Source organism: Pleurodeles waltl, chromosome 3_2 (assembly GCF_031143425.1).
Source record: "Pleurodeles waltl isolate 20211129_DDA chromosome 3_2, aPleWal1.hap1.20221129, whole genome shotgun sequence".
Classification (NCBI taxonomy): domain Eukaryota; kingdom Metazoa; phylum Chordata; class Amphibia; order Caudata; family Salamandridae; genus Pleurodeles; species Pleurodeles waltl.
The window spans coordinates 173,600,074-173,617,420 of record NC_090441.1 but is presented as its reverse complement, the minus strand read 5'-3'; positions in this window follow the sequence as shown (position 1 = coordinate 173,617,420).

Genomic DNA, 17,347 nt, shown 5'->3' with positions numbered 1-17,347 from the left:
TTAGCGTTTTTGGACGCTGCTGTAGCCCTGGAGGGACCAGGAGGTCGCAAATTGGACCAGGAGAGAGAGGGGGCGTCGAGCAAGACAAGGAGCCCTCTCAGCAGCAGGTAGCACCCAGAGAAGTGCCAGAAACAGGCACTACGAGGATGCATGAAACGGTGCTCACCCGAAGTCGCACAAAGGAGTCCCACGTCGCCGGAGACCAACTTAGAACGTCGTGCAATGCAGGTTAGAGTGCTGTGGACCCAGGCTTGGCTGTGCACAAAGGATTTCCGCCGGAAGTGCATAGGGGCCGGAGTAGCTGCAAAAGTCACGGTTCCCAGCAATGCAGCCCAGCGAGGTGAGGCAAGGACTTACCTCCACCAAACTTGGACTGAAGAGTCACTGGACTGTGGGGGTCACTTGGACAGAGTTGCTGGATTCGAGGGACCTCGCTCGTCGTGCTGAGAGGAGACCCAAGGGACCGGTAATGCAGCTTTTTGGTGCCTGCGGTTGCAGGGGGAAGATTCCGTCGACCCACTGGAGATTTCTTCGGAGCTTCTGGTGCAGAGAGGAGGCAGACTACCCCCACAGCATGCACAAGCAGGAAAACAGTCGAGAAGGCGGCAGGATCAGCGTTACAGAGTTGCAGTAGTCGTCTTTGCTACTATGTTGCAGTTTTGCAGGCTTCCAGCGCGGTCAGCAGTCGATTCCTTGGCAGAAGGTGAAGAGAGAGATGCAGAGGAACTCGGCTGAGCTCTTGCATTCGTTATCTAAAGTTTCCCCAGAGACAGAGACCCTAAATAGCCAGAAAAGAGGGTTTGGCTACTTAGGAGAGAGGATAGGCTAGCAACACCTGAAGGAGCCTATCACAAGGAGTCTCTGACGTCACCTGGTGGCACTGGCCACTCAGAGCAGTCCAGTGTGCCAGCAGCACCTCTGTTTCCAAGATGGCAGAGGTCTGGAGCACACTGGAGGAGCTCTGGACACCTCCCAGGGGAGGTGCAGGTCAGGGGAGTGGTCACTCCCCTTTCCTTTGTCCAGTTTCGCGCCAGAGCAGGGCTAAGGGGTCCCCTGAACCGGTGTAGACTGGCTTATGCAGAATTGGGCACATCTGTGCCCAAGAAAGCATTTCCAGAGGCTGGGGGAGGCTACTCCTCCCCTGCCTTCACACCATTTTCCAAAGGGAGAGGGTGTAACACCCTCTCTCAGAGGAAGTTCTTTGTTCTGCCATCCTGGGCCAGGCCTGGCTGGACCCCAGGAGGGCAGATGCCTGTCTGAGGGGTTGGCAGCAGCAGCAGCTGCAGTGAAACCCCAGGAAGGGCAGTTTGGCAGTACCAGGGTCTGTGCTACAGACCACTGGGATCATGGGATTGTGCCAACTATGCCAGGATGGCATAGAGGGGGCAATTCCATGATCATAGACATGTTACATGGCCATATTCAGAGTTACCATTGTGAAGCTACATATAGGTAGTGACCTATATGTAGTGCACGAGTGTAATGGTTTCCCCGCACTCACAAAGTTCAGGGAATTGGCTCTGAACAATGTGGGGGCACCTTGGCTAGTGCCAGGGTGCCCTCACACTAAGTAACTTTGCACCTAACCTTTACCAGGTAAAGGTTAGACATATAGGTGACTTATAAGTTACTTAAGTGCAGTGTAAAATGGCTGTGAAATAACGTGGACGTTATTTCACTCAGGCTGCAGTGGCAGGCCTGTGTAAGAATTGTCAGAGCTCCCTATGGGTGGCAAAAGAAATGCTGCAGCCCATAGGGATCTCCTGGAACCCCAATACCCTGGGTACCTCAGTACCATATACTAGGGAATTATAAGGGTGTTCCAGTAAGCCAATGTAAATTGGTAAAATGGTCACTAGCCTGTTAGTGACAATTTGGAAAGAAATGAGAGAGCATAACCACTGAGGTTCTGGTTAGCAGAGCCTCAGTGAGACAGTTAGGCACCACACAGGGAACACATACATATAGGCCACAAACGTATGAGCACTGGGGTCCTGACTAGCAGGGTCCCAGTAACACATAACAAACATACTGAAAACATAGGGTTTTCACTATGAGCACTGGGCCCTGGCAAGCAGGATACCAGTGAGACAGTGAAAACACCCTGACATACACTCACAAACAGGCCCTTAGTGGGGGTAACAAGGCTAGAAAGAGGCTACTTTCTCACACAACCCCCCCCTCAAACGAAGGACAATAAGGCTAACCTTGGCCAGTTGAGACTTTATTGTCTAAGTGGTGATAAGTAGAGAGTAGTTCTGCAATAGACTGGTTACTCCCTTTATCATCCACTATATGGTTACTTCCCTGTGGGGATGTAAACCACCCTGTTTGAAGTTTTTTAGCTAAGCAACAATGTGAAGATGTATTTTCAGAGTTTCTATCAGTAAGTTTTAGTTTAGAGCAGTGGGAATTGTCCACTGAACCTATTTGTAGTGATGGAAATGCCAGAAAGGGATGCTGTCTCAGAAAAGCCATAGCTGGGCAAAAACTTTGTCCATATGGCTGGAAGAGAGAACAGGGATGCTGTTTCTCTTGAGTTGGAGCAGGGCAGGGATGCTGTCCTTTGAGCTCCACACTAGGGCAGGGATGCTGTCCTAAGTGTTGTGAGGCAGTGCAGGGTTTCTGCACTAAAGTTTCTCTGGGAGGGTTGGAGGGATGCTCCATGTTAACTAAAATGGTGCTCTTTTTCTCACCAATGTTAGTTATCCCACAGAGAGGTACTTCTACCTCAGGGAGTACAGTTTTGCCAACTGATGATTCCCTTGGAACAGGTGCCACCCCAGGAGAGGTTTCTCCCACCACAGGAATGGTATCCTGAATGGTAGGGTGGTTAGGGGATACTGTGATACCCTTTTTACCTGTTGATGGAGAGGGATCCTGAGTTTTCAGGCCTTCTCTCCTTTGCTTTTTAATTTCAGTAGAAATGAGAGGGAACAATTCCTCAGGGATGCCCAGCATGGCTGCATGGGCATAAAACTCTACATCAGCCCAACCTGAGGCCTCTAGGTCATTACCTAAGAGACAGTCTACAGGTAAGCTAGGTGATACCACCACCGGCTTAGGGCCAGTAACTCCACCCCAACTAAACTGAATTATAGCTAAGGGAAGAAACTTAGTGGAGTTATGGACATCAATAATCTTATACTGTTGTCCAATGATGTGTTGATCAGGGTGCACTAGGTTTTCAGTCACCAAAGTGATACTGGCACCTGTGTCCCTGTAGGCCAAGGCCTCAACACCATTTATTGAAACTGTCTGCCTGTACTTATCCATTGTAAGGGGACAAGCAGCCAGTGTGGCAAGGCCAATGCCACTAGGTGTGACAGAAACTGTCTTGGGACTGACTGCCCCAGTTTCTATGATGGACCCATAAGTGAACCCAACTACACCCTTTGCTTGACTGTTGCCAGCAGTCCCACCACTAGTACCACTACTGCTAGGGGCACTAGAGCTTGATGTATAAGTGGTGGTAGGCTCAGGGGGTTTACCTGGACAGGACTTATCCCCTGGCCTATGGCCTCTGTTTTTACACACAAAGCACCAAAGCTTTTTAAATTGTGTAGGTTGAGAAGAAGAGGAAGAATTTGTTTTATCCCCACCCCCTGAAGAGTGTTTAAGATTTGAAGTGGGATCTTTGGTTTTACCCTTGTCCCCATGCTTATCTTGAGATTTTTCACCATCTTTCTTCTTAGTGTTCTCTTTGTCACCCACTGTATGAACTTTTCTGTTCACCCTTGTTCTGACCCATTTGTCTGCCTTCTTTCCCAATTCTTGGGGAGAGGTCAGATCAGAGTCTACCAGGTACTGGTGCAACACATCAGACACACAATTATTAAGTATATGCTCTCTCAGGATTGTGTTATACAGGCTTTCATAATCAGTAACTTTACTGCCATGTAACCACCCCTCCAAGGCCTTCACTGAATGGTCAATGAAATCAACCCAGTCTTGTGAGGATTCCTTTTTGGTCTCTCTGAACTTTATCCTGTATTGTTCAGTGGTTAAGCCATAACCATCCAGGAGTGCATTCTTAAGAACTTGGAAATTATTAGCATCATTTTCTTTCACAGTAAGGAGCCTATCCCTACCTTTTCCACTAAATGATAGCCATAGGATAGCAGCCCACTGCCTTTGAGGGACATCCTGTACAACACAGGCCCTCTCAAGTGCAGCAAACCACTTGTTAATGTCATCCCCCTCCTTATAAGGGGGAACTATCTTGTGCAGATTCCTGGAATCATGCTCTTTTGCAGGATGACTATGGGGAATACTGCTGCTGCCACCATGGGTTTCTAAACCCAACTTCTGTCTTTCCTTCTCTAGTTCAAAAGACTGTCTATCCAAATCCAGCTGTTGCTTTTTAAGCTTCAGTCTGGTTTGTTCCACCCTCAACTTATTGAGTTCCCTCTCTAACATTCTGTCATCAGGGTTGGTGGGAGGGACATTCCTAGATACAGAGGTATGATGGGAATGAACAGAAGGAGACCTGTCCCTTACAGAAGCCACCCTAACAGCTTGGCTAACAGAAACATTACTACCAGTATGGTGAGAATAAATGCTTTTGCTATGATGTGAGACAACACTATTTGTATGGTGTGGCTCATCATCATTACCAACTATGCTAGACTGTCTAGTAATGGGCAGGCTAGGAAGTTTCTTTCCTGAATCTTTTCCTGGGGGAGTCCCTGAATCAGATTGGGAACTATTAGGTACTTTTTCAACAGATGGGGCACCTATAGCCTTATCTTGTTCTCTAAGCATGTTAAGTAACAGTTCCAAGGAAGGATTCTTCCCTCCACTCAAACCTCTCTCTATGCAGAGACTCCTTGCCCCTTTCCAGCTAAGGTGATCATATGCAAGTTTGGACAGATCAACATTTTGGCCTGTGCCAGACATTTTTAGAGAGAGTTAAAGTGATAGAAAAAGAGAAAAAAGTTTTCAGAACTTTTTAGAAAGACAGAAAAAAAACTTTTTAAACTTGAAAGAACTTTTTGAAAGTTTAGAAGTACTTTTCAGCACTTAGAAAAGAGTGAAAAGAGGAAATGCAAAACTTTTTGGCTATGTGTATATACACTGACCTTGTTTTGTATATTTTTCTCTTATGAAAAGTACAATGACAAGAGTGGTAAGTAGTCTCAAAGCACTTATCCCACCGCTGCACAACCAATGTAGGAGGCTGGACTGGCTTGTAGTGAGTACCAAGGGGTACTTGCACCTTGCACCAGGCCCAGTTATCCCTTATTAGTGTATAGGGTGTCTAGCAGCTTAGGCTGATAGATAATGGTAGCTTAGCAGAGCAGCTTAGGCTGAACTAGGAGACGTGTGAAGCTACTACAGTACCACTTAGTGTCATATGCACAATATCATAAGAAAACACAATACACAGTTATACTAAAAATAAAGGTACTTTATTTTTATGACAATATGCCAAAGTATCTTAGAGTGTACCCTCAGTGAGAGGATAGGAAATATACACAAGATATATATACACAATAGCAAAAATTTGCAGTATAGTCTTAGAAAACAGTGCAAACAATGTATAGTTACAATAGGATGCAATGGGGAAACATAGGGATAGGGGCAACACAAACCATATACTCCAAAAGTGGAATGCGAACCACGAATGGACCCCAAACCTATGTGACCTTGTAGAGGGTCGCTGGGACTATTAGAAAATAGTGAGAGTTAGAAAAATAACCCTCCCCAAGACCCTGAAAAGTGAGTGCAAAGTGCACTAAAGTTCCCCTAAGGACAAAGAAGTTGTGTTAGAAGAATAATGCAGGAAAGACACAAACCAACAATGCAACAACTGTGGATTTCCAATCTAGGGTACCTGTGGAACAAGGGGACCAAGTCCAAAAGTCACAAGCAAGTCGAAGATGGGCAGATGCCCAGGAAATGCCAGCTGCGGGTGCAAAGAAGCTTCTACTGGACAGAAGAAGCTGAGGTTTCTGCAGGAACGAAAAGGGCTAGAGACTTCCCCTTTAGTGGACGGATCCCTCTTGCCGTGGAGAGTCGTGCCGAAGTGTTTTCCCGCCGAAAGAATGCCAACAAGCCTTGGTAGCTGCAAATCATGCGGTTAGCGTTTTTGGACGCTGCTGTGGCCCTGGAGGGACCACGAAGTCGCAAATTGGACCAGGAGAGAGAGGGGACGTCGAGCAAGACAAGGAGCCCTCTCAGCAGCAGGTAGCACCCGGAGAAGTGCCAGAAACAGGCACTACGAGGATGCGTGAAATGTGGTCACCCAAAGTCGCACAAAGGAGTCCCACGTCGCCGGAGACCAACTTAGAACATCGTGCAATGCAGGTTAGAGTGCCGTGGACCCAGGCTTGGCTGTGCACAAAGGATTTCCGCCGGAAGTGCACAGGGGCCGGAGTAGCTGCAAAAGTCGCGGTTCCCAGCAATGCAGCCCAGCGAGGTGAGGCAAGGACTTACCTCCACCAAACTTGGACTGAAGAGTCACTGGACTGGGGGGTCACTTGGACAGAGTTGCTGGATTCGAGGGACCTCGCTCGTCGTGCTGAGAGGAGACCCAAGGGACCGGTAATGCAGCTTTTTGGTGCCTGCGGTTGCAGGGGGAAGATTCCGTCGACCCACTGGAGATTTCTTCGGAGCTTCTGGTGCAGAGAGGAGGCAGACTACCCCCACAGCATGCACAAGCAGGAAAACAGTCGAGAAGGCGGCAGGATCAGCGTTACAGAGTTGCAGTAGTCGTCTTTGCTACTATGTTGCAGTTTTGCAGGCTTCCAGCGCGGTCAGCAGTCGATTCCTTGGCAGAAGGTGAAGAGAGAGATGCAGAGGAACTCGGCTGAGCTCTTGCATTCGTTATCTAAAGTTTCCCAAGAGACAGAGACCCTAAATAGCCAGAAAAGAGGGTTTGGCTACTTAGGAGAGAGGATAGGCTAGCAACACCTGAAGGAGCCTATCACAAGGAGTCTCTGACGTCACCTGGTGGCACTGGCCACTCAGAGCAGTCCAGTGTGCCAGCAGCACCTCTGTTTCCAAGATGGCAGAGGTCTGGAGCACACTGGAGGAGCTCTGGACACCTCCCAGGGGAGGTGCAGGTCAGGGGAGTGGTCACTCCCCTTTCCTTTGTCTAGTTTTGCGCCAGAGAAGGGCTAAGGGGTCCCCTGAACCGGTGTAGACTGGCTTATGCAGAATTGGGCACATCTGTGCCCAAGAAAGCATTTCCAGAGGCTGGGGGAGGCTACTCCTCCCCTGCCTTCACACCATTTTCCAAAGGGAGAGGGTGTAACACCCTCTCTCAGAGGAAGTTCTTTGTTCTGCCATCCTGGGCCAGGCCTAGCTGGACCCCAGGAGGGCAGATGCCTGTCTGAGGGGTTGGCAGCAGCAGCAGCTGCAGTGAAACCCCAGGAAGGGCAGTTTGGCAGTACCAGGGTCTGTGCTACAGACCACTGGGATCATGGGATTGTGCCAACTATGCCAGGATGGCATAGAGGGGGCAATTCCATGATCATAGACATGTTACATGGCCATATTCGGAGTTACCATTGTGAAGCTACATATAGGTAGTGACCTATATGTAGTGCACGTGTGTAATGGTGTCCCCGCACTCACAAAGTTCAGGGAATTGGCTCTGAACAATGTGGGGGCACCTTGGCTAGTGCCAGGGTGCCCTCACACTAAGTAACTTTGCACCTAACCTTTACCAGGTAAAGGTTAGACATATAGGTGACTTATAAGTTACTTAAGTGCAGTGTAAAATGGCTGTGAAATAACGTGGACGTTATTTCACTCAGGCTGCAGTGGCAGGCCTGTGTAAGAATTGTCAGAGCTCCCTATGGGTGGCAAAAGAAATGCTGCAGCCCATAGTGATCTCCTGGAACCCCAATACCCTGGGTACCTCAGTACCATATACTAGGGAATTATAAGGGTGTTCCAGTAAGCCAATGTAAATTGGTAAAATGGTCACTAGCCTGTTAGTGACAATTTGGAAAGAAATGAGAGAGCATAACCACTGAGGTTCTGGTTAGCAGAGCCTCAGTGAGACAGTTAGGCACCACACAGGGAACACATACATATAGGCCACAAACTTATGAGCACTGGGGTCCTGACTAGCAGGGTCCCAGTGACACATAACAAACATACTGAAAACATAGGGTTTTCACTATGAGCACTGGGCCCTGGCAAGCAGGATACCAGTGAGACAGTGAAAACACCCTGACATACACTCTCAAACAGGCCCTTAGTGGGGGTAACAAGGCTAGAAAGAGGCTACTTTCTCACAGGAAGTCTCTAGCCCTTGTCGTTCCCACAGAATCTTCAGCTTCTACAGTCCAGTAGCAGCTTCTTTGCACCCACAGCTGGCATTTCCTGGGCATCTGCCCATCTCCGACTTGCTGGTGACTTTTGGACTTGGTCCCCTTGTTCCACAGGTACCCTCGTTTGGAAATCCATCATTGTTGCATTGCTGATTTGTGTCTTTCCTGCAGAATTCCCCTATCACGACTTCTGTGCTCTTTGGGGAACTTCAGTGCACTTTGCACTCACTTTTCAGGGTCTTGGGGTGGGCTATTTTTCTAACCCTCACTGTTTTCTTACAGTCCCAGCGACCCTCTACAAGGTCACATAGGTTTGGGGACCATTCGTGGTTGGCATTCCACTTTTGGAGTATATGGTTTGTGTTGCCCCTATCCCTATGTGTTCTCAATGCATCCTATTGTAACTATACATTGTTTGCACTGTTTTCTAATACTATACTGCATATTTTTGGTATTGTGTACATATATCTTGTGTATATTTGCTATCCTCATACTGAGGGTACTCACTGAGATGCTTTTGGCATATTGTCATTGTGAGAAAGTAGCCTCTTTCTAGCCTTGTTACCCCCACTTTTGGCCTGTTTGTGAGTGTATATCAGGGTGTTTTCACTGTCTCACTGGGATCCTGCTAGCCAGGGCCCAGTGCTCATAGTGAAAACCCTATGTTTTCAGTATGTTTGTTATGTGTCACGGGGACCCTGCTAGTCAGGGCCCCAGTGCTCATAAGGTTGTGGCCTATATGTATGTGTTCCCTGTGTGGTGCCTAACTGTCTCACTGAGGCTCTGCTAACCAGAACCTCAGTGGTTATGCTCTCTCATTTCTTTCCAAATTGTCACATACAGGCTAGTGACCATTTTTACCAATTTACATTGGCTTACTGGAACACCCTTATAATTCCCTAGTATATAGTACTGAGGTACCCAGGGTATTGGGGTTCCAGGAGATCCCTATGGGCTGCAGCATTTCTTTTGCCACCCATAGGGAGCTCTGACAATTCTTACACAGGCCTGCCACTGCAGCCTGAGTGAAATAACGTCCACGTTATTTCACAGCCATTTTACACTGCACTTAAGTAACTTATAAGTCACCTATATGTCTAACCTTTACCTGGTAAAGGTTAGGTGCAAAATTACTTAATGTGAGGGCACCCTGGCACTAGCCAAGGTGCCCCCACATTGTTCAGGGCCAATTTCCCTGACTTTGTGAGTGCGGGGACACCATTACACGCGTGCACTACATATAGGTCACTACCTATATGTAGCTTCACAATGGTAACTCCGAATATGGCCATGTAACATGTCTATGATCATGGAATTGCCCCCTCTATGCCATCATGGCATAGTTGGCACAATCCCATGATCCCAGTGGTCTGTAGCACAGACCCTGGTACTGCCAAACTGCCCTTCCTGGGGTTTCACTGCAGCTGCTGCTGCTGCCAACCCCTCAGACAGGCATATGCCCTCCTGGGGTCCAGCCAGGCCTGGCCCAGGATGGCAGAACAAAGAACTTCCTCTGAGAGAGGGTGTGACACCCTCTCCCTTTGGAAAATGGTGTGAAGGCAGGAGAGGAGTAGCCTCCCCCAGCCTCTGGAAATGCTTTCTTGGGCACAGATGTGCCCAATTCTGCATAAGCCAGTCTACACCGGTTCAGGGGACCCCTTAGCCCTGCTCTGGCGCGAAACTGGACAAAGGAAAGGGGAGTGACCACTCCCCTGACCTGCACCTCCCCTGGGAGGTGTCCAGAGCTCCTCCAGTGTGCTCCAGACCTCTGCCATCTTGGAAACAGAGGTGCTGCTGGCACACGGGACTGCTCTGAGTGGCCAGTGCCACCAGGTGACGTCAGAGACTCCTTGTGATAGGCTCCTCCAGGTGTTGCTAGCCTATCCTCTCTCCTAAGTAGCCAAACCCTCTTTTCTGGCTATTTAGGGTCTCTGTCTCTGGGGAAACTTTAGATAACGAATGCAAGTGCTCATCCGAGTTCCTCTGCATCTCTCTCTTCACCTTCTGCCAAGGAATCGACTGCTGACCGCGCTGGAAGCCTGCAACACTGCAACAAAGTAGCAAAGACGACTACTGCAACTCTGTAACGCTGATCCTGCCGCCTTCTCGACTGTTTTCCTGGTGGTGCATGCTGTGGGGGTAGTCTGCCTCCTCTCTGCAATAGAAGCTCCGAAGAAATCTCCCGTGGGTCAACGGAATCTTCCCCCTGCAACCGCAGGCACCAAAAAGCTTCATTACCGGTCCCTTGGGTCTCCTCTCAGCACAACGAGCGAGGTCCCTCGAATCCAGCAACTCTGTCCAAGTGACTCCCACAGTCCAGTGACTCTTCAGTCCAAGTTTGGTGGAGGTAAGTCCTTGCCTCACCTCGCTAGACTGCATTGCTGGGAACCGCGACTTTTGCAGCTACTCCGGCCTCCGTGCACTTCCGGCGGAAATCCTTTGTGCACAGTCCAGCCTGGGTCCACGGCACTCTAACCTGCATTGCACGACCTCCTAAGTTGTTCTCCGGCGACGTGGGACTTCTTTGTGCGACTTCGGGTGAGCACCGTTTCACGCATCCTTGTAGTGCCTGTTTCTGGCACTTCTCCGGGTGCTACCTGCTGCTAAGAGGGCTCCTTGTCTTGCTTGACGTCCCCTCTACCTCCTGGTCTAATTTGCGACCTCCTGGTCCCTCCTGGGCCACAGCAGCGTCCAAAAAACGCTAACCGCACGATTTGCAACTAGCAAGGCTTGTTGGCGTTCTTTCGGCGGGAAAACACTTCTGCACGACTCTACAAGGCGAGTGGGATCCGTCCTCCAAAGGGAAAGTCTCTAGCCCTTTGCGTTCCTGCAGAAACCACAGCTTCTTCTGTCCAGTAGAAGCTTCTTTGCACCCGCAGCTGGCATTTCCTGGGCATATGCCCATCTCCGACTTGCTTGTGACTTTTGGACTTGGTCCCCTTGTTCCACAGGTACCCTAGATTGGAAATCCATCGTTGTTGCATTGTTGGTTTGTGTCTTTCCTGCATTATTCCTCTAACACGACTTCTTTATCCTTAGGGGAACTTTAGTGCACTTTGCATTCACTTTTCAGGGTCTTGGGGAGGGTTATTTTTCTAACTCTCACTATTTTCTAATAGTCCCAGCGACCCTCTACAAGGTCACATAGGTTTGGGGTCCATTCATGGTTCGCATTCCACTTTTGGAGTATATGGTTTGTGTTGCCCCTATCCCTATGTGTCCCCATTGCATCCTATTGTAACTATACATTGTTTGCACTGTTTTCTAAGACTATACTGCATATTTTTGCTATTGTGTATATATATCTTGTGTATATTTCCTATCCTCTCACTGAGGGTACACTCTAAGATACTTTGGCATATTGTCATAAAAATAAAGTACCTTTATTTTTAGTATAACTGTGTATTGTGTTTTCTTATGATATTGTGCGTATGACACTAAGTGGTACTGTAGTAGCTTCACATGTCTCCTAGTTCAGCCTAAGCTGCTCTGCTAAGCTACCATTATCTATCAGCCTAAGCTGCTAGACACCCTATACACTAATAAGGGATAACTGGGCCTGGTGCAAGGTGCAAGTACCCCTTGGTACTCACTACAAGCCAGTCCAGCCTCCTACAGTCATAAAAATAAAGTACCTTTATTTTTAGCATATCTGTGTATTGTGTTTTCTTATGATATTGTGCATATGACACTAGTGCAGAGGTCTTCAAACTGGGGGGCGGGCCCCCCTAAGGGGGCCTGAAGTGATCCCAGGGGGGGCCCCAGACTCTGGCCAAAATAAATATTATACAGGCCTTTGTTTTAAGCAGAAGCATGTTATTGCAGTTTTAAAAAGCTAACAGTACTTAACTGCAATGTTTAAATAGGTTTAGACATATTTAAACATTGCCATGTTTATAAAATAATTGTGAAAAATTCTAAGGGGGGGCCCAATGATTTTTATTTTTTAACTGGGGGGGCGCGCCATTAAAAAGTTTGGAGACCTCTGCACTAGTGGTACTGTTGGAGCTTCACTCGTCTCCTAGTTCAGCCTAAGCTGCTCTGCTAAGCTACCATTATCTATCAGCCTAAGCTGCTAGACACCCTATACACTAATAAGGGATAACTGGGCCTGGTGCAAGGTGTAAGTACCCCTTGGTACTCACTACAAGCCAGTCCAGCCTCCTACAATATGTTGTTTTAGTCCTTGTGTCACTGTGACCCTGCCAGGCAGGGCCCCAGTGCTCATAGTATGTGCCCTGTATGGGTTCCCTGTGTGGTGCTTAACTGTCTCACTGAGGTTCTGCTAACCAGAACCTTAGTGGTTCTGCTCTCTCTGCTTTCCAAATTTGTCACTAACAGGCTAGTGACTAAATTTACCAATTCACATTGGCATACTGGTACACCCATATAATCCCCTTGTATATGGTACTGAGGTACCCAGGGTATTGGGGTTCCAGGAGATCCCTATAGGCTGCAGCATTTTTTTTGCCACCCATAGGGAGCTCTGACAACTCTTACACAGGCCTGCCACTGCAGCCTGCGTGAAATAACACCCACGTTATTTCACAGCCATTTACCACTGCACATAAGTAACTTATAAGTCACCTATATGTCTAACCTTCAACTGGTGAAGGTTGGATGCCAAGTTACTTAGTGTGTGGGCACCCGGGCACTAGCCAAGGTGCCCCCCACATCGTTCAGGGCAAATTACCCAGACTTTGTGAGTGCGGGGACACCATTACACGCGTGCACTATACATAGGTCACTACCTATGTATAGTGTCACAATGGTAACTCCGAACATGGCCATGTAACATGTCTAAGATCATGGAATTGTCCCCCCAATACCATTCTGGTATTGGGGGGACAATTCCATGATCCCCCAGGTCTCTAGCACAGAACCTGGGTACTGCCAAACTGCCTTTCCGGGGTTTCCACTGCAGCTGCTGCTGCTGCCAACCCCTCAGGCAGGTTTCTGCCCTCCTGGGGTCCAGGCAGCCCTGGCCCAGGAAGGCAGAACAAAGGATTTCCTTTGAGAGAGGGTGTTACACCCTCTCCCTTTAGAAATAGGTGTGAAGGGCTGGGGAGGAGTAGCCTCCCCCAGCCTCTGGAAATGCTTTGATGGGCACAGATGGTGCCCATCTCTGCATAAGCCAGTCTACACCGGTTCAGGGATCCCCCAGCCCTGCTCTGGCGCGAAACTGGACAAAGGAAAGGGGAGTGACCACTCCCCTGACCAGTACCTCCCAGGGGAGGTGCCCAGAGCTCCTCCAGTGTGTCCCAGACCTCTGCCATCTTGGAAACAGAGGTGTTGGGGGCACACTGGACTGCTCTGAGTGGCCAGTGCCAGCAGGTGACGTAAGAGGCTCCATCTGATAGGCTCTTACCTCTCTTGGTAGCCAATCCTCCTTCCTCGGTAGCCAAACCTCCTGTTCTGGCTATTTAGGGTCTCTGCTTTGGGTAATTCTTCAGATAATGAATGCAAGAGCTCACCAGAGTTCCTCTGTATCTCCCTCTTCACCTTCTACCAAGGATAGACCGCTGACTGCTCCAGGATGCCTGCAAAATCGCAACAAAGTAGCAAGACGATTACCAGCAACATTGTAGCGCCGACTTCAGTCCAAGTTTGGTGGAGGTAAGTCCTTGCCTCCCCACGTTAGACTGCAAAGCTGTGTACTGCGTGATTTGCAGCTGCTCCGGCTCCTGTGCACTCTTCCAGGATTTCCTTCATGCACAGCCTAGCCTGGGTCCCCAGCACTCCGTCCTGCAGTGCACAACCCTCTGAGTTGGCCTCCGATGTCGTGGGACCCTCTTTTGTAACTTCGCGTGGACTCCGGTTCACTCTTCCTCTAAGTGCCTGTTGGGGTACTTCTGCGGATGCTGCCTGCTTCTGTGAGGGCTCTGTGAGTTGCTGAGCGCCCCCTCTGTCTCCTCCTCCAAAAAGCAACATCCTGGTCCTTCCTGGTCCTCGGCAGCACCCAAAAACCTCTACCGCAACCCTTGCAGCTAGCAAGGCTTGTCTGCGGTATTTCTGCGTGGGAACACCTCTGCAAGCTTCATCGCGAAGTAGGACATCTGTCTTCCAAAGGAGAAGTTCCTAGTCCTCTTCTTTCTTGCAGAACTCCAAGCTTCTTCAATCCGGAGGCAGCTTCCTTGCACCTTCATCCGGGGTTTCCTGGGCTCCTGCCCCCCCGGAGACTGTTGCGACTATTGGACTTGGTCCCTTTGCCTTGCTGGTCCTCAGGTCCGGAAATCCGTTGTCAGTGCACTGCTGGTGTTTGTTGTTCTTGCAGAATCCCCCTATCACGACTATTGTGCTCTTTTGGGGTAGTAGGTGTACTTTACTCCTACTTTTCAGGGTCTTGGGGTGGGGTATTGTAGGAGGCTGGCCTGGCTCGTAGTGTGTACCAAGGGGTACTTACACTTTGCACCAGGTCCAGTTATCCCTTGTTAGTGTAGAAGAGTTGTCTAGCAGCTTAGGCTGATAGAAAAGGTAGCTTAGCAGAGCAGCTTAGGCTGAACTAGGAGACATGCAAAGCTCCCACTATACCACTGGTGTCATATGCACAATATCATAAGAAAACACAATACACACATATACTAAAAATAAAGGTACTTTATTTTTATGACAATATGCCAAAAGTATCTCAGTGAGTACCCTCAGTATGAGGATAGCAAATATACACAAGATATATGTACACAATACCAAAAATATGCAGTAATAGCAAAAGGAAGTAATGCAAGCAGTGTAAAGTTACAATAGATTGCAGTAGGAGCACATAGGTATAGGGGCAACACAAACCATATACTCCAAAAGTGGAATGCGAATAACGTATGGACCCCAAACCTATGTGAGCTTGTAGAGGGTCGCTGGGACTGTAAGAAAACAGTGAGGGTTAGAAAAATAGCCCACCCCAAGACCCTGAAAAGTAGGTGTAAAGTGCACCTAAGTTCCCCAAAGAGCACAGAAGTCGTGATAGCGGAATTCTGCAAGGAAGACCAACACCAGCAATGCAACAAAGGTGGATTTCCGGACGAGAGTACCTGTGGAACAAGGGGACCAAGTCCAAGTGTCGCGACAAAGTCGAGATTGGGCAGATGCCCAGGAAATGCCAGCTGAGGATGCAAAGAAGCTGCCACCGGATGGTAGAAGCTGTGGATTCTGCAAGAACGAAGAGGACTAGGAACTTCCCCTTTGGAGGCTGGATGTCCCACATCGTGAAGAAGCTTGCAGAGGTGTTCCCACGCAGAAAGACCGCAAACAAGCCTTGCTAGCTGCAAGGGTCACGGTTAGGGTTTTTGGATGCTGCTGTGGCCCAGGAGGGACCAGGATGTCGCCAATTGTGTGAGGAGACAGAGGGGGCGCCCAGCAAGACAAGGAGCCCTCACAGAAGCAGGCAGCACCTGCAGAAGTGCCGGAACAGGCACTACAAAGAGGAGTGAACCGGAGCTCACCCGAAGTCACAAAAGAAGATTCCACGACGCCGGAGGACAACTCAGGAGGTTGTGCACTGCAGGTTAGAGTGTCGGGGACCCAGGCTTGCCTGTGCACAAAGGAAATCCTGGAAGAGTGCACAGGAGCCGGAGAAGCTGCAAATCACGCGGTACCCAGCAATGCAGTCTAGCGTAGGGAGGCAAGGACTTACCTCCCCAAACTTGGACTGAAGAGTCACTGGACTGTGGGAGTCACTTGGATAGAGTTGCTGAGTTCCAGGGACCACGCTCGTCATGCTGAGAGGGGACCCAGAGGACAGGTGATGCAGTCTTTTGTTGCCTGCGGTTGCAGGGGGAAGATTCAGTCGACCCACTGGAGATTTCTTCGGAGCTTCTAGTGCAGAGAGGAGGCAGACTACCCCCACAGCATGCACCACCAGGAAAACAGTCGAGAAGGCGGCCGGATCAGCGATACAAGGTTGCAGTAGTCGTCTTTGCTACTTTGTTGCGGTTTTGCAGGCGTCCAGAGCAGTCAGCGGTCGATTCCTTGGCAGAAGGTGAAGAGAGAGATGCAGAGGAACTCTGATGAGCTCTTGCATTCGTTATCTAAAGTATTCCCCAAAGCAGAGACCCTAAATAGCCAGAAAAGGAGGTTTGGCTACCTAGGAAGGAGGATAGGCTAGCAACACAGGTAAGAGCCTATCAGAAGGAGTCTCTGACGTCACCTGCTGGCCCTGGCCACTCAGAGCAGTCCAGTGTGCCAGCAGCAACTCTGTTTCCAAGATGGCAGAGATCTGGAGCACACTGGAGGAGCTCTGGGCACCTCCCCTGGGAGGTGCAGGTCAGGGGAGTGGTCACTCCCCTTTCCTTTGTCCAGTTTTGTGCCAAGGCAGGGCTGGGGCATCCCTGAACCGGTGTAGACTGGCTTATGCAGAGATGGGCACCTTCTGTGCCCATCAAAGCATTTCCAGAGGCTGGGGGAGGCTACTCCTCCCCAGCCCTGACACCTTTTTCCAAAGGGAGAGGGTGTAACACCCTCTCTCTGAGGAAGTCCTTTGTTCTGCCTTCCTGGGCCAAGCCTGGCTGGACCCCAGGAGGGCAGAAACCTGTCTGAGGGGTTGGCAGCAGCAGCAGCTGCAGTGAAACCCCGGTAAAGGTAGTTTGGCAGTACCCGGGTCTGTGCTAGAGACTCGGGGGATCATGGAATTGTCTCCCCAATGCCAGAATGGCATTGGGATGACAATTCCAAGATCTTAGACATGTTACATGGCCATGTTCGGAGTTACCATTGTGACGCTATACATAGGTAGTGACCTATGTATAGTGCACGCGTGTAATGGTGTCCCCGCACTCACAAAGTCCGGGGAATTTGCCCTGAACAATGTGGGGGCATCTTGGCTAGTGCCAGGGTGCCCACACACTAAGTAACTTAGCACCCAACCTTTACCAGGTAAAGGTTAGACATATAGGTGACTTATAAGTTACTTAAGTGCAGTGGTAAATGGCAGTGAAATAACGTGGACGTTATTTCACTCAGGCTGTAGTGGCAGGCCTGTGTAAGAATTGTCAGAGCTCCCTATGGGTGGCAAAAGAAATGCTGCAACCCATAGGGATCTCCTGGAACCCCAATACCCTTGGTACCTCAGT